This window comes from Bidens hawaiensis, unplaced genomic scaffold, assembly GCF_021521415.1.
Source record: "Bidens hawaiensis isolate Kalapana, Puna unplaced genomic scaffold, B.hawaiensis_p1.1 tig00030159_1, whole genome shotgun sequence".
Taxonomy (NCBI): Eukaryota; Viridiplantae; Streptophyta; class Magnoliopsida; order Asterales; family Asteraceae; genus Bidens; species Bidens hawaiensis.
In genome coordinates this window covers 149,497-165,336 of record NW_027495003.1, presented here as the reverse complement: position 1 = coordinate 165,336, position 15,840 = coordinate 149,497, and positions in this window count along the sequence as shown.

Genomic DNA, 15,840 nt, shown 5'->3' with positions numbered 1-15,840 from the left:
ATTCTCAGCCACCAAACGTTGGATAACCTGAGTTGAACAAAATTCACCCTTGACTGCTCAGCAACAACCCTTTCAAGAGCTGCAATCCTCTCAGAATCCGACAAGGTAGTGTCAAAATCAAAAGACATGTGAGAAGTATCCAGAGCATATGACAGTGGAATGCCCAAGCTTACTGGAATACCAGATGTAGATGGTGTAGTAACTGTAGGTGAAACAGAGACCTATAACCCAGCAATAGCCACCAGTGTGGACTCAACAAACATAGCAACCACCTCCGATAGAGTAACAGAAGGAAGTGGTAAAGAAACAATCATTGGTGTAGACACTTGTACCGTAGATGGTGCAATAGATGGTGTTGACAAAGCCACCGAGGGAGCAATAGATGTCACTAGTAATGGATCGGTCGAAGAAGGAGGCAGTGTAGACATACCAGACAACTGTGAAGAGGCAAAGTGAACAACACTCGAGCCTTCGTCAGCTCTAGCCTTCTTTGAACTACAGACTAAGGCCTACATATCCTGCTATAATCTGACTCACTATCATCCGAATCTTTCTTTCATTTTCCTTGGATCCTTTCTTGAGCAGCCAGAACTCTCTGAGCTTCAACAGCTTCATCAGTGGAAGAATCAGATAACGTTTCCTCAGAATCCTCCACTGAGGCAATAGATGGACCCGCAGATGTATCAACCAGGGAAACATGCACACCAGAATCATCAAATACGGAGGCTTGAACTTCAGCAGGATCAACCATATCAATATCAAAGAAACCTTGCCCTCCAAAGGCAACCTCAAGATCAACCTGTTCGGTGGGAGCTACGACTCGATCAACAATAGGAGCTTCTTGAACCACCTGTGGTAGTTGAATCACAGGAGGTGGTTGAGGAATATCGACTTGTTGCGGAGCAGGATCATTAAAATCATCATCCGGTGGAGCAACATAAGCAGGACTGAGAAGATACCCAAACAAGGAAGTCTGCCTCGGACGAAGTTCAGCTTTGCTTCGAGCACCAGATGACTTACACTGTGCAAAAATTCTCTTGCTTATACTTTCCACATAAGATATAGGGCGACGTTGTGGCAGATTGGGGGCGACATGATTAAGAATCATTTGTAAAAATCTGGGATACATTAAGAAATGTTCCCGTGCCACAGCCCGCCTCTGACGATCAATCTCATAGAACACCATTTGACTGAAGCTATAAGGTTTATTATATGTCAACGCGGTCATAGCACACTGCATTGTTGCACCCATACCATCGGATCCAGCCTTACGACCAGACATGCACACAATCAACACATGCATCAAGAAATGCCACTAGTCTAACAGAAAACCCTTTCTACGTTGTGAGTCTTCCAATGGACCCGAGAACCCCATACGAAGAAAAGCCCCGTTTCTGAAAGTAGCTAGAAACTCAGTAGGATCCTGAGTGGTTTCAACCCCGAACTGTAGAGCTTCCCTAATCTGATTAGCTGAGAACTGTACCACTTGTCGATTGACTATAGCACGCATAACTGGAGGTTCAACACGGCAATCATATTCAACTGTTCTCCAAAAGTCTTCAATATTTGGTAAAGATATCGGAAGAGTTGTAGTGATAGCGTGAAAAATTCTTGAGCGAATGAGGAACGTGATAATAGTAATCGTCTGCTCCACGAGCATCTGGATCCAACGTCACATACATGTTATGTCCTGGGAAGAATTGTCTCTTAACACCATCTCCTTCTCACCACACGTGCCACTAGCACCTGCCACAATAGCCATATCTGCAAAACAACCGGGCTAAGTTAGGTATATGTGTTACTCAGTTTGTAACTTTGCTCAGCATGAAAGTAGCGAAGTTAGTTTTGGAGAATTTGTGACCAAAAAGTTTAAAGCAGCGAAGTTATAGAGTGAGCGAAGTTAGAGACAACTTCGCTAAATGGCAACTTCGCTGTTTAAACGGAGCCAATCACCAGATCTTTGTCAGTTGTAAACACGAACAATCAGAGATTGAAAACAGGTATACGGATGTCCGATTAAGACTACGGAGATCCAGATATCACTAAAACATTCGAAAATCGATAAATATTAATGTATTTTAGGGTTAGTCAATAAAACAAATCAAAACCTTTTATTATGGAACTGATTAACAAACGAACCTAATAAATTAAGAATCGGTAGGTGCAAACGAACCTTATTATCAGAAAAAAAACCAAATTATAAGAGAGTTGATTCACAAGATTAAGTTCGCCGAGGGTTTAGAGTGTGAGTTTGACCAAAATTGACCCTTGTCTTCCTTTTATACTTTCAGAAAAACCCAGGGGCGAAGTTAATACAACTTCGCCCTTTAGATAACTTCGCCACAGCGAAGTTAGGTTTTGAACAAATTTACAAGAAAAGAAAATCAGAACGAGTAACCCAAGTTTTATTTTAAACACAATCAAAACAAGAAAATAAAGTAATACAAAACAAAATTAATATAAAAAAACGGGATCAAATTTTAGTCTTTCAGAATAACCTGCATGTTTAAGAAAAGATCCGAACATGAATCATACTGGTTAATAGGCTGTCACAAGGATTCATGTTCAGAGTTATTATGACATAGAGAAACAGGTTGCAGGCAGGTATGAGACTTAGCATCGTTTTCATTGCTTATGTGATACAGATTAGGTTCAATTAGGCTCAAAATTTAGATGGACATCACTTAAGGAATTGTGATGCCTCCTATCTATTCTTAAGGCGTATATGTCTTTCCCCAGATCATCCCGACTTGACTTCGACCCGTAGTGTATGATCGAACAATGTACATTTGAGTCGACTTTACAATCCTTTCACTTAGCTTTCACAAGACTCAGTTGGTGTCTCATCCATGTTGTTTTTGACTTGATGAATTTCAAAGGCAATAAGACATAATTAACATATTTTTTTTAAGTAGAATTGTAACAAAAACCTGCAAGTCCCGAATCTGGATCACTGAAGTAAGATAACACAATATTCACGGGGCTCAAGACACTCACGGGCTCGTGTATAACTGAATAATCACTTTTCTGCCTATCATTCGGAAAGATATATGTGGAGACATGCACATGTCAAAAAGACTCTCCACAGTAAATCGAGCAGATTTAATTTGTATTACATTAACTTTTACGCACCATGGAAAGCTACCGTACAAAACAATGACTGTTCAAAAGTCTTTTAAGCATAATAACTTTACCCGTTGGGCACACAAAATCAGTTCATCTATCATTTTCCTAAGGTTGGATCAATTTTCAATTTAACACCAATTTTGAAGCTTCATGAGAAACTATAGATTGAAAAAAATATATCATTTCCCAGAAAAAAAATTTACATTCCGACACCCCGATCACTTCTAAGTCTTTGAGTAAATGGCTATCCCAAAAATCCAGTGAATTAGCAGGACCAAACTCATACGAATATGTGTCCCTCCAACTGAGTGTAATCAACATAATTTTCAGCGAAGGAATAAAAACTAATCACAACCGCCCTAGTTGCTTTCAGTTATTAGGTCAATGGCTATCCTTTGAATCTACAAGTAGATACAAGGACCAAACATATTCAAGAACATGTCCTTCAAACTTAAGCTACTGACATAATTCTCAGCGATAGTGATGTTTTTTTTAGAATTTAAGAACAAAAAGAACACGGTTACTCGGGATTAATCATCCCATTAAGCTCAACAAGGTTTTGAAAACGGGACCGGTCAAAAGCTTTTGTAAAAAGATCGGCAAAGTTATCCAGTGAATCAACCTTTTCAAGCAAGATTAATTACTTCTTAGCACAATCCCGTACGAAATGATGATGAATGTCAATATGTTTTGTTTTACTATGTTTAACGGGATTGTTAGTTACTGAGATAGCAACAGTGTTATCAATGCAAATAGGAGTTTGAGTGAAATTCAGACCATAATCACGCATTTGTTGTTGTATCCATAAAAACTGGGAGTAGTAGTTTGATGCTGCCATATATTCTGCTTCATAGGTGGATATGGCCACAGAGGTCTGCTTCTTGCACTGCCAAGACACCAATCTTCCTTCGAGAAACTGACAGCCACCAGTTGTTGACTTCCTATTCTTATTGCATCCTCCACAGTCAGATACTGTGTAAGCTACCAGATCCAGTTCTCGTCCTTTTCGATACCAGAGACCCAACTTAGGCTTTCGTTTAAGATACCGCAAAATCCTCTTCACTCCCTTCATGTGTGATTCCTTTGGGTTAGCTTGAAAACGAGTATAAAGACAAACTGCAAACATAATGTCAGGTCTGGAAGCAGTTAAGTACATCAAAGAACCTATTATTGCCCGATACTGAGTAGGATCCACATCTTCATCACTGTCGGAGTCAGCACCTAGTTTATGTTTGACAGAAATCGGAGAGTCAAACGGGGTGCTTTCTTCCATCTTAAAACGTTTAAGCACATCGTGAACATATTTAGTTTGATGAATGAACATGCCATCCTTCTTCTGATATACCTGCAAACCCAAGAAGAAAGTTAATTCACCCATGGCGCTCATCTCAAACCTTTTCTTCATGACCGCTTCAAACTCCTGACACATAGAAATCTTTGAGGCCCCGAAGATGATATCGTCCACATAGACTTGAACAAGAAGAAAATCTCTCCCATTCCACTTCACAAACAATGTACTCTCGATCTTTCCTCTCACAAACCCGTTTTCCAGTAAACAATCAGATAAAGTTGCGTACCAAGCTCGAGGAGCCTGATGTAGGCCATATAATGCTTTATGAGCTTGTACACATGATCAGGAAAGTCTGGATCAAGAAAGCCCAGAGGTTTCTCGAAATATACCACTTCATCAACCTTGCCATTTAGGAACGCGCTTTTCACATCAAGCTGAAACAACTTCATCACTTTGTGAGCAGCAAAGGCTAAGAAAAGTCGAATTGCCTCTAGTCTTGCCTCAGGAGCAAACACTTCATGGTAGTTGATCCCTTCTTGTAGGTTAAATCCTTTGACAACCAACCTTGCCTTGTTACGGATGATTACCCCTTTCTCATCTCTCTTGCATTTGAATACCCACTTCGTACCGATTGCATTCACACCTCGTGGCATTTCAACCAATTGACAAACTTCCATATTGTTAAACTGAGCATATTCTTCCTGCATGGCTTCGACCCACGAGCTATCTTTCAAAGCTATCTGATAGTTCTTTGGTTCAATCTGACTGATAAAGCAGGTATACAACCATTCATTCATAATACCAGTGTCTTTAATGCTTGCATACACACACACGTATTTTCTTCTAAGCTCCTTCTGGTTCTGACTCCATCGAAAGGATTACCGATCACATTTTCCAATGGATGATTCTTGTGGATTCTGGTGGTTTGGACAGGACCAACCTCTAAGTCTTCTCTAAGATTTGTAGAGACTTCATCTGAATCGTGTTGAGTGTGAAACAAATTGAAAAAGTCATCATCACTTGAGACCGCAGGAGTTTCATCAGCGCTTGACACTGTCGTTTGTTTTTCATTACACTGTGGACGATGCATAATGGCCTCTTCCTCATCGAGTAGCATCAGAGTGGCCATCCTTTCTTTTGTATCTGCAAACTCAATAGAAGGTAAATTAAAAGATTTAAATAATTTATCATAATCGAAAGCCTCTGCTGGTCCCATGCTAGGCTTTGGTGATTTGTAACTTGTAATGTCAGTGTTACAGACCACCTCAACCTTGTTGTTCGATAGATTAAAGACTCTTCTGTTGGGAGACCCAACTACGTAGCCAACGAGAATACCTTTGTCAGCTATCTCACCAAATTTTGAGTTAGTCATTAAAATCGAACATGGGGACCCAAAAGGTTCAAGACCTTTTAGATTTGGCTTTCTACCATGCATTAATTCATAACAAGTTTTATTTAATCTTTTAACAGTTAAAACACGATTCAGGATATAGCAGGCCGTGACAACAGCCTCAGCCCAGAGCACCACGAGAAGTTTAGCATCTACCAGCATAGTCCTAGCGCCTTCGATTAGGGTTCTATTCTTCCTTTCAGCTACTCCATTCTTTTGTAGAGTATATGGTGCGCTAAACTGATGTTCGATCCCTTTCTGCAGACAAAACATCTCCATTTAATAGTTCTTGAACTCTGTGCCGGTTGTCGCTTCTGATGAACTTGACCTTTCCCCTAACAAAATTTTCCACTTTGGTAATCAAGTTAATTACCAACAGCACTGTTTCATCTTTAGTTTTCCGAAAGTAAACCCATGAGTAACGTGAGTAGTCATCAATCACAACAAAGAAATAGGACGTTCCACCCAGGATTTTATTTATGGGGCCAAATAGATCCATATGGAGCAAGTCCAATGGAGTGATTATTGATTTAACCAGTTTGGAGTGATGTGGTTTCTTGTGATGCTTTCCTTTCTTGCATGACAGAAACTGATCTTCAAAGTTGAAATTATTTAAAGGAACCCCACGTACCAGCCCATTCTTGACAATGTAATTCATCTTTCGTAGATGGATATGACCCATACTTCGGTGCCATAATTCTGACTCAGTCTCTGTTGCTTTTGACAAGAGACAAGATTCTTCCGTCGCCATCTCAGTTGACCTCATGTCCGTCACATAAGTATTCTTCTCTCTTGTTGTTTTCATCACAACCCAGGTTTCGGAAATCTTGAAACCAGGATAAAGCACGAGTGCCTCATCCTTTGTAAAGTGCACAGTGTATTCTTTGTCATAGATCTGCGAGACACTCAGAAGATTATGCTTTAACTCTTCCACGAAATTAACCTTTTCCAACTTGATTCTCCCATTAGTAACTATACTGATTCCAGTAATTTTTCCTCCACTTTCTCCTGCAAAACTAACCCTTCCTCATTGAACAACTTTCCAATCACATAACAATTTCTTGTTACTAGTCATGTGTCGGAAACAACCACTGTCGATAAACCAAATGTTGTTCACAGCCCTGTTCGACTGTTCCTGCACAGTTAAAGAAACGAATTAAAAAAGAGAGACCCAAGACCAGCACCTGTTAAACGACATCCAACTCCTTGGTTGCCTAAAGTTCCTTTGAGGAAAGTTTCCATTTGAACTGAATGGAAGATTTCTAGAAAACTGATTATGAGGCCATCCAAACATCCTTGAGTTTCTAGAATTAATGGATTCGAAATTACCCATTCTGTGATTAAATGGAAAAAAAACGAGGTTGGTTTCTTTAAAATCTTGAATTTGTCCAACGATTAAAGTTGGATGCGTTAGAATTCTTACCAGCACCAGTTTTAAAGTTCATTTTATTCTCAGTTTTAGTTGACCTCATATTTTCAGATTTCTTCCTTTTCAGTGGACAGTTATTAACAAAGTGTCCTATCTTGTTACATCTAAAACAACTCCTGTTTGGACTATTAGTGTCCATTCGAACATCCGTTTCGAGAGTTGCAGCAGAAGATGAGGTTGTGTTACTGACAGGTTGTCTCACATAGGGGGGAACAAATGGGTTTAAGGAAGATTTCTTTTCACCAAACGCATAATTCACCCCCCGTTTGAGCAACACAACGTCATCATCTATCTTGACAGAGTCGACGAACTTTTCATAATTTGAACCTTGACTTGTGACAGGAGAATTTGTCTGAACCGATTCATTTATATTACCGTCAGTATTGCTTTTCTGGACTTTAATGGTTATGGAGTTGACTTTCATGTTACCCATTACAGTCTGATCAGTTTTAACACTATCAGATGCCTGATTACAGGGATTATATGTGTAATTATTATTGAAAGGTGGTGGAACTTCATTGTATCCAATTCCTCCTTTGTTGATAGGGGAACGTTGAACACTTAGGGCATGATAAAGCATCATGGAGCAATTCCTAAATTGTTCAAGTTTCATATTTAATTCCACCACTTTTACTTGGTAATCAGCTATCTGTTTATCTTTTTCAGCTATAAGCTTAGTCATTTCTTCCACAACTTCATAGCTTAGATCGATGACTTGTATTTTCTCAGCTAGAGTGGCCTTAAGGCTTCTTATGTCTTTTTCACTAGCTTTTGTTTTTACTAAGTAACTATTTTCCTTATTTTTAGAATAGTGATGTTCCTCTTTAAACGTTTTGAATTCTTTATCCAAACTAACATACTGATCAGTTAAAGCATTCAATTGTTCAGAAAATTTCTCACATTGTTCACATTGAGATTCTGAACATACCTCTAGAGCTGGTCATTCACTTCTGCCATGTATGCTTGATCCTCCACTGATTCCTTGTCACATCTTCCAGTCACAATATTCACCAGATTTTCTTGTTCAATCACCTCTTCAACATTGATGTTCCAATTATAACCACCATTCTATTGAGACACCATGGCTTTTGCTTTAGCACCATTCACACTCCCATTCTATTGAGCAGTCTTATTCTGATTCCGTTCAACTCTTTCATTCGTACACTCTCTAGCAAAGTGTTCGTTTTGTTGACAGTTGTAGCAACGAACCTTTGACTTGTCAAACCCCGGTCTCTCTCCTACGAATTTTCTTCCTGTCTTTTTCATAAACCGTTTCACCCTTCTTACTATCATGGTCATTTGCCACTACAGATCCATTTCTTCCATGTCATCAGCATCTATCTGATCATAATCCTCATCCAAGGTTGCAGGGTCAACTATCTTTCCTTTGATGTAATTCTCATAAGACGCAATGAAAGAGGCATAAATGGCAAATTGTTGTTCAGCAGATTTTACACTCATAGGCATCTTTGAGTAATTTGAACTTGAAGAACTAGTGGAAGTGTTACCGACTGAGGATTGGGGTTTTGAAGAACTACATCCACCAGCTACAAAGCATATATCTCCATCCATATTCATCACCACATGACCATCTTGAGTAGAGTTTGATTCACCACCGGAGTAATAAGCAACCGATTCTGGTTTAGAGCTTGAGTTTGGAGAGCCTTTTGCACCATGCATTCCCGAATCCTGAACCTGATCAGTAGGAGTCTCTTTTCTTATCATATTAAGCTTATAATTACGTAACTTGTTGACCACCGTTTCCAAATCAAAAGTTTCAAACTCTTTATTTTCTCTCATCAAAACTGTGTATATCTTCCATTTTGGTGGAAGAGCATCCAGAAGTTTTTCTACAATTTAGCCTCCATGTATTTTATGGAGTAGCTGTTCAACTCTGTCATCAAGTGATAGTATCTTGTGATGATGTCATCAAGTGATTCATTCTTAAAGCACTTGAACACCGAGAACTGAGTTTTCAAAATTTTTGACTTTGAGTTTAGAATCCCAACGTTTCCTTCATAGTAGTTTTCTAACGCTTCCCACAATTCTCCAGCAGACTTGTACTTTCTAAACGTGTGTAGAATCTCTTGAGGTAGTGCCATGGTTATTGTTGCCAGTGCTTTACTTTCTGCCTCATACATCTTCTTTTCATCATCTTCCATCTTATTATACTTCTTAAGTTTCTCTCGACCTTCGAACATAGTTGTTAGAGGGATATATCTATCCTGAATACACACCCACATCTTGGCATCTTGATATTTCACATATTGCTCAAATTTGTCTTTCCATGCAACAAAATCAGTGCCTGTAAGTAACTTTGGAGCTTTAGTCGCTGAACCAGCTTCAACTTCCATCTTTACCAGTTCAGTAATGTTTATCGAAGTCATACTTAACCAAAACGAGATCTGAAATTAAATCAAGAAGTATTATGTGAACACAGTAACTTCGCTTATGGAGAAGTTATAATAACAAGCTAAGTTCGATGGGTCTTAAGTTCGCTTAGGGAAAACTTCGCAGTCCCTTAACTTCGCCTAATGTTATATCTTCGCCGAAACCCTAGATACAGGTGTCGAAAACTTCACTGGTTGATCTGTGATGATTGTTGGACTGAATCTTTGATTTCGAAGGGTTTTGAGAGTAATAAGTTGAGCGATTTGGGAGATATTGTGGAGAGATGAATAAAAGAACGGTGTCTTTACATGAAACAATTCCGCAAAAGTCAAGCGGAATTATTTTAACACTCGTGTGATAATCCCGAACCACACAATCACGAGCAAAAGCTCTAATACCAATTGTAGGTTCCCAGCTGGATCTACATAGGGGTATCTCGTAACACGAGGGTGCGGAATCCCCTACGTATACGATACGAGTGATTACACAAGAGACACGTAAATAACACGAAACATGTATGAACAAATGATTGCTTGTTATATCGAAGTAAAGAACCAAAACATCAAACAAGTATCTCAAAATGCTTACAAACCAGATCTGCCAAAATGTCTCACAAGCAAACGACGGAAGTTAGTTTGAATAACACGACAACTTCGCCTAACACCCTAGGTGAAGTTGTCACTAACTTCGCCGAGCCACAAGTTAGCTAATTTCAATAACAAAACTAACACGTTCATAAAAACATAAGAACAATGTAACAATTACAGTCACAATAGACACGAGATAATTGAACTATTGGCATCATGCACCAACAAGCATGCAGGCGCAAATTGATGCTTAGAACAAACTCGTAAAGATCCTACTTTTAATAGCGTCGTAGTGTGAGGTTTGCCGAGGGGGTCATGACAGCATTGCCTATCTTGTTAAGCCCGGTAGCCATCAGGAGGAGGTTGACTTCGTCAACAACCCCTTGAGGTATCAAAACTGTGCCTTCGGCGAGAACACTAGCTGAAGAAATCAGATTAACTATCGAGGGGGACAAGCCAGTGGCTGCCAAGCCCAATACCAAAACCTGCGTCGAGAGAATCTATTCGAGTAGGGGAGTTCAGGTCAGGAGAGTTCATAACAAGTGGGGAGAGAGGAGAAGAAAGCCTCAGTAGAGGACATGATGGCAAGGCTGTTGAATCGTGATGAGAGGAATCGAGTGACAAATGAAGCAAAATTCACGGAACACGATGTTATGCTGAAGAACCAAGCCACATCTCTAGCTAATATTGAGCGTCATGTCGGAGAGATTTCCAGTCTGTTATCCGAAAGAGCACCAGGTTCACTACCGAGTAATACCAAGAAAACCCTGAGAGGATTCACCAAAGCAGTGACTAATAGGGCGATGCTAAAAGAGAAAGAGAGCCAATTATTCGAGACGCTGATCCTACAAGAGTCGTCACACCTGTGGTCGATGAAGAGGAGCATTTGAACGAGGAGATCCAGATGGAGTCTCCTCCAGCCGAGGCACACCATATGAAATATCCCAGCGAGTACGAAGCCTGCCGGTAAGCCTTCATCATCATCAAATGCATCTCGGAGAGTCTATAAACCCAAAATGCCTTATCCTGGGGAACTCCGATCGGACTGAGTCGAAGAGCAAAACTCCAAGTTCCTCGAACTTCTCAAACAGCTTCACCTGAACATTCCCTTTCCTTGATCACTCACTCAAATACCCAAATATGCCAAATTCCTCAAAGACGTTCTTTCAAATAAGGAGAATTTAGCTGAGGTCTCTTCTATTTCGTTGATTATTGGGTGCTCTGCAGTGTTGCAGAGCAAGTATCCTAAAAAGATGGCTGGTATGGGACTTTCATGATTCCTTGCATCTTTTGTGACGATACGGTTCGACATGCTTTGGCCGACCTTGGGGCCAGCATCAATCTTATTTCGTATTCTGTTTTCAGTAAGTTGGGTCTTGGCGAACCAAGGCCAACTTGAATGAGTATCCAGTTGCTGATTGTTCCATGAAATACCCGCGAGGGGTGGTCGAGAATATTGTCGTTCCTATCAAAAAGTTCATCTTCCCAGTGGACTTTGTCATTCTGGATATGAATGAGGATGATAGTGTCCCGCTCATTTTAGGCCAACCATTCCTCGCCACCGAACGGGCATTGATTGACGTCCGTGAGGGAAAATTGATTCTGAGAGTTAGGGATGATAACATCACCTTTGACGTAAGACGGTCATTCTAAAAACACCAGTCGGTGAACGACTCCCTGTATTTCGTTGATACCATAGTGTCGCATGTGCATGAGTTTTTCACTGACATCTGTGGAGGACCTTCCAATGACCCACAGTTTCTCGATATGGAGATTTCAGAGGTCGAGATGGTTTCCATGACTTCTCAACCATTAATGGATGACACCGTGTCACCACCCCGAGATTCAGACTTCGCTGTTGATATCGTGCGAGGCGATCCGAGGGACAGACCTTCCATTGAGATCCCTCCTCCTTCATTAGAACTAAAGGATCTACCTTCTCATATGGAGTATGCATTTTTGGACGAGGAGGGGAAGCTACCCGTCATCATCGCGCCTGCTTTGACGGAGGTCGAGAAGTTGAAGTTGTTCAAGGTGCTGAAAGCGCACAAGGAGGCGATAGCATGGAAGATTATGGAGATCAAACGGATTAACCCCTCGTTCTGCACTCATAAAATCCTCATGAAGGATAATTTCAAATCCTTTCTTCAGCCTCAACGGAGGCTTAATCCGAAGATGATAGAGGTCGTGAAGAAAGAAATCATAAAACTCCTTGATGTTGGAATCATTTTTCCCATCACTGATAGCACCTGGGTGAGTCTGGTCCATGTGGTTCCCAAGTAGGGTGGCATGACTGTCGTCACCAATGAAACAATGAGCTTATTCCCACTAGGACCATGACCGGTTGGAGAGTCTGCATCGACTACCACAGACTGAACGATGCCACTAGGAAAGATGACTTTCCTCTGCCCTTCTTTGATCATATGTTGGATCATTTGGCGGGTCAGTAGTACTACTGCTTTCTGGATGGTTTTTTCGGGTATTTCTAAATTCCGATCTCTCCCGATTATCAGGAGAACTCCACATTCACCTACCCCTACGACATGTTTGCCTATAAACGCGTGCCTTTTGGACTCTGTAATGCTCCAGCCACTTTCTAGAGATGTATGGTGGTGATCTTTCACGACCTGATCGAGGATTCTGTGGAGGTATTCATGGACTATTTTTTCGTCTTCAGGAATTTTTTAATTCATTGTCTCTCCAACCGAACCAAGACCGAACTCTTGTTTACTAGTTTTTGTTTAAATAGTTTTGTTTACTAGTTTTGTTTGAAATACTTAAATAAACATGTTTATGTAAGATTTGGATATTGTAAATTCTAAAATCATTTTTATAGTTCTATGGTATTTGGGTATGTGGAAACCATCCTCGGTATCATTCCGAGTCAAGGATCGAACCAAAACCAATCTAAACCAAGTTCACTTGCTTAAGACACACAAGTGTGTTTTTGGCCATCGAAACTCATCTTTTCTTCAAGAATGTATTTTAAACTAATGTTAAGTATTTTACCAACTTGGTGTGTCGGAATCCAACTTGAGCTTATAACAAGTTTGGACCGGTGAAACCAAATACTCACTTAACGGACGTTAAGGTTCTTCACAATAGAACTATATACTTGGTTAAGTCTTTTGATTTTATTGAGTTATCTCAAAACATTTTGGAGAGTTAACTTTGAGTTTAGTTAATTATCTAGACCCAAATTAACAAATCCGAACACTCGATTAAAACCTTGCTTTGGTATTCATATACCCAAGGGTCTTGCAATAGTGCATTATGACCCACATAAGTTACTTAACATAGGTTGAGTAATATTTATGAATGAAATACCAAGACCCGGTTTCAAGTAAACTTACTTTTTAGAACATGTCTTTAATTTCCCAATTATTTACATTTTTAAACCATAAACTTCATTTATTTACTTTACTTTTCATATTTTACTTTAAACCCTTCCAAGACTACCTACTAACTTAAGACCCGTTTAATTTAGGTCTTGCTCATTAACCCGAACTCCAATTATTCACGAATCAATCTTTCAAGTTACTTAGTTAACGTGAGTACTTTTCATCCCCCGTTTTCACTTTTATATTTTGGGGGTAACATGCATACTTATTCCAAACAAGAATGATTTATTATACACATTTCTCAAACCACAAACTAAAGGTGTATGATACTTTGAATACTTGCTTTTTTGTGTGTTATATGTCTCATATGCTTTACGTGCACGAGTGTTTATTTTTATGTTGTTGTTGAGCCTCATTAAGTATGATCATACGCTCCCCTAACTACTTAGCCTTGTGCTAGTATTATAGGGCCTCATCATCCAAGTATTTCGGTTGTTACCGATTAGAAAGGATCCTCATTTACATATGTTTTATATACCACGATCGATGCTTTTATTTATAATCTCATATACGTTTGTGGATTTCGCTCATATTATATATATTCAAACTATGAAATTGCTCACCAACATACATGTTGACAAATATTATTTAATGCATTGTTACAGGTTTGATTATTACTTGAGTTGGAGTTCGAAGACGTCATTCTATTTTGATACCTCTAGGTTATTAGAAGAATGAACAGTATCTACTTCTTGTATTTTGGTGTTTATTTGTAAGAACAATATGTGTTACTTTGATGATTGAATGAAATTAATGAGTTGGTTAAATATTGTCACTTTAATAGTGTCTTGTGTTCTTGGGCAATCCGTTTCACCCTGGCATGTTTCGCTGCCTTTGGTCGGGGTGTGACACCCTGGTTGACAGTTTCATGGACTATCCAGTTGGACCAGATTGTTTGTTTGTTAATGGATCAAAACAGAAACTTTAAAAATTAAAACCTAGGTTCCTCATCTTCCTCATACAAACCCTAGGATTCAAATTTGTTAATTGAATCCATGTTTGTTAAAATTAGCTTAGGTGGCTGAATTACGGCTTTAGACGATCATAATGAATATAAATATTACCTGTAACAACGTTTAAATGATGGTGAACCATAATGTGGCTAGAACAATTTTGACGAATGATTTACGGGGTTTAGAGAGTATATTAGATGTAGTTGATGTTTGGGACGAGTTTATATGATGATTAGCATCCTATTCATACTACTAATTGGTTAGATTAGTGCTTAAATCGAGTTATTAAAACATTGATTAAATTCCGACGGGTTAGAATTAATTACGAGTTATTTAGGTCGTTAACAGTGAAATAAAGTATATATTAATGTTTAATAATAGTGGAGATGTCGCTTAGGATAATTTAACGGCTCGATTGAAGGTTAAAACAACGTTTGGGTTAACTCCGGCGTCGATTTCCGGCGGCCGGAGTTGTTGGCTGGAAAAACGTGATGGGGGGGGGGGGCGGGGGAAGAGGGCTGGGATGTTTTTTAATATATTTTAATTTATATTTTCACTTATGGCCCCTCAAGTTTCAAGTTCTATTAAAACATAAGTTTAAATATATATATACAATCTAAACCTTGCATTTTGGAATGTTCATTAAATTTGCTAAAAGTTATAATCTTTGGATTACTTTCATATTATACCCGGCTAGTTTGCGACTCGATTAAATAAAATCTTTAAATGCGGGAGCTTTGTAAGTTAAACGAATCATATAGAAAATGAACGATCGATTACTTGAACAATGGAGAACATTGTATAAATACTAAAGGAATGATACGATCACATCGAAACAACAAAACGTGTCGGTTAATGAACATAATAAAAATACATGAGACGAAACTTGAAATATATTTTTATATTTATTTATAAATACAATCGAAAATTTTAAATGGGTCGAATTTTCGGGTTTGAAAAGTAATGAATGTTACAATAGCTTCTTAGGTTATGCTTGTTTCTATCGCCAATTCATCAAAGATTTCTCGAAAATTGCGAGATCGATGACCAAGCTACTAGAGAAATAAGCTCCATTTGTCTTCTCTGAACAGTGCATCGAGGTGTTTGATCTTCTAAAAGACAAACTCATTAACGCCCCGGTCATAATTGTTCCCTACTGGTCGTTGCCATTCAAATTGATGTGCGACGCGAGCGACTATGTCGTCGGAGCAGTGCTTGGACAGCGGAAGGATAAGCACTTACACCCGATCAACTATGCGAGCCGGACCCTAA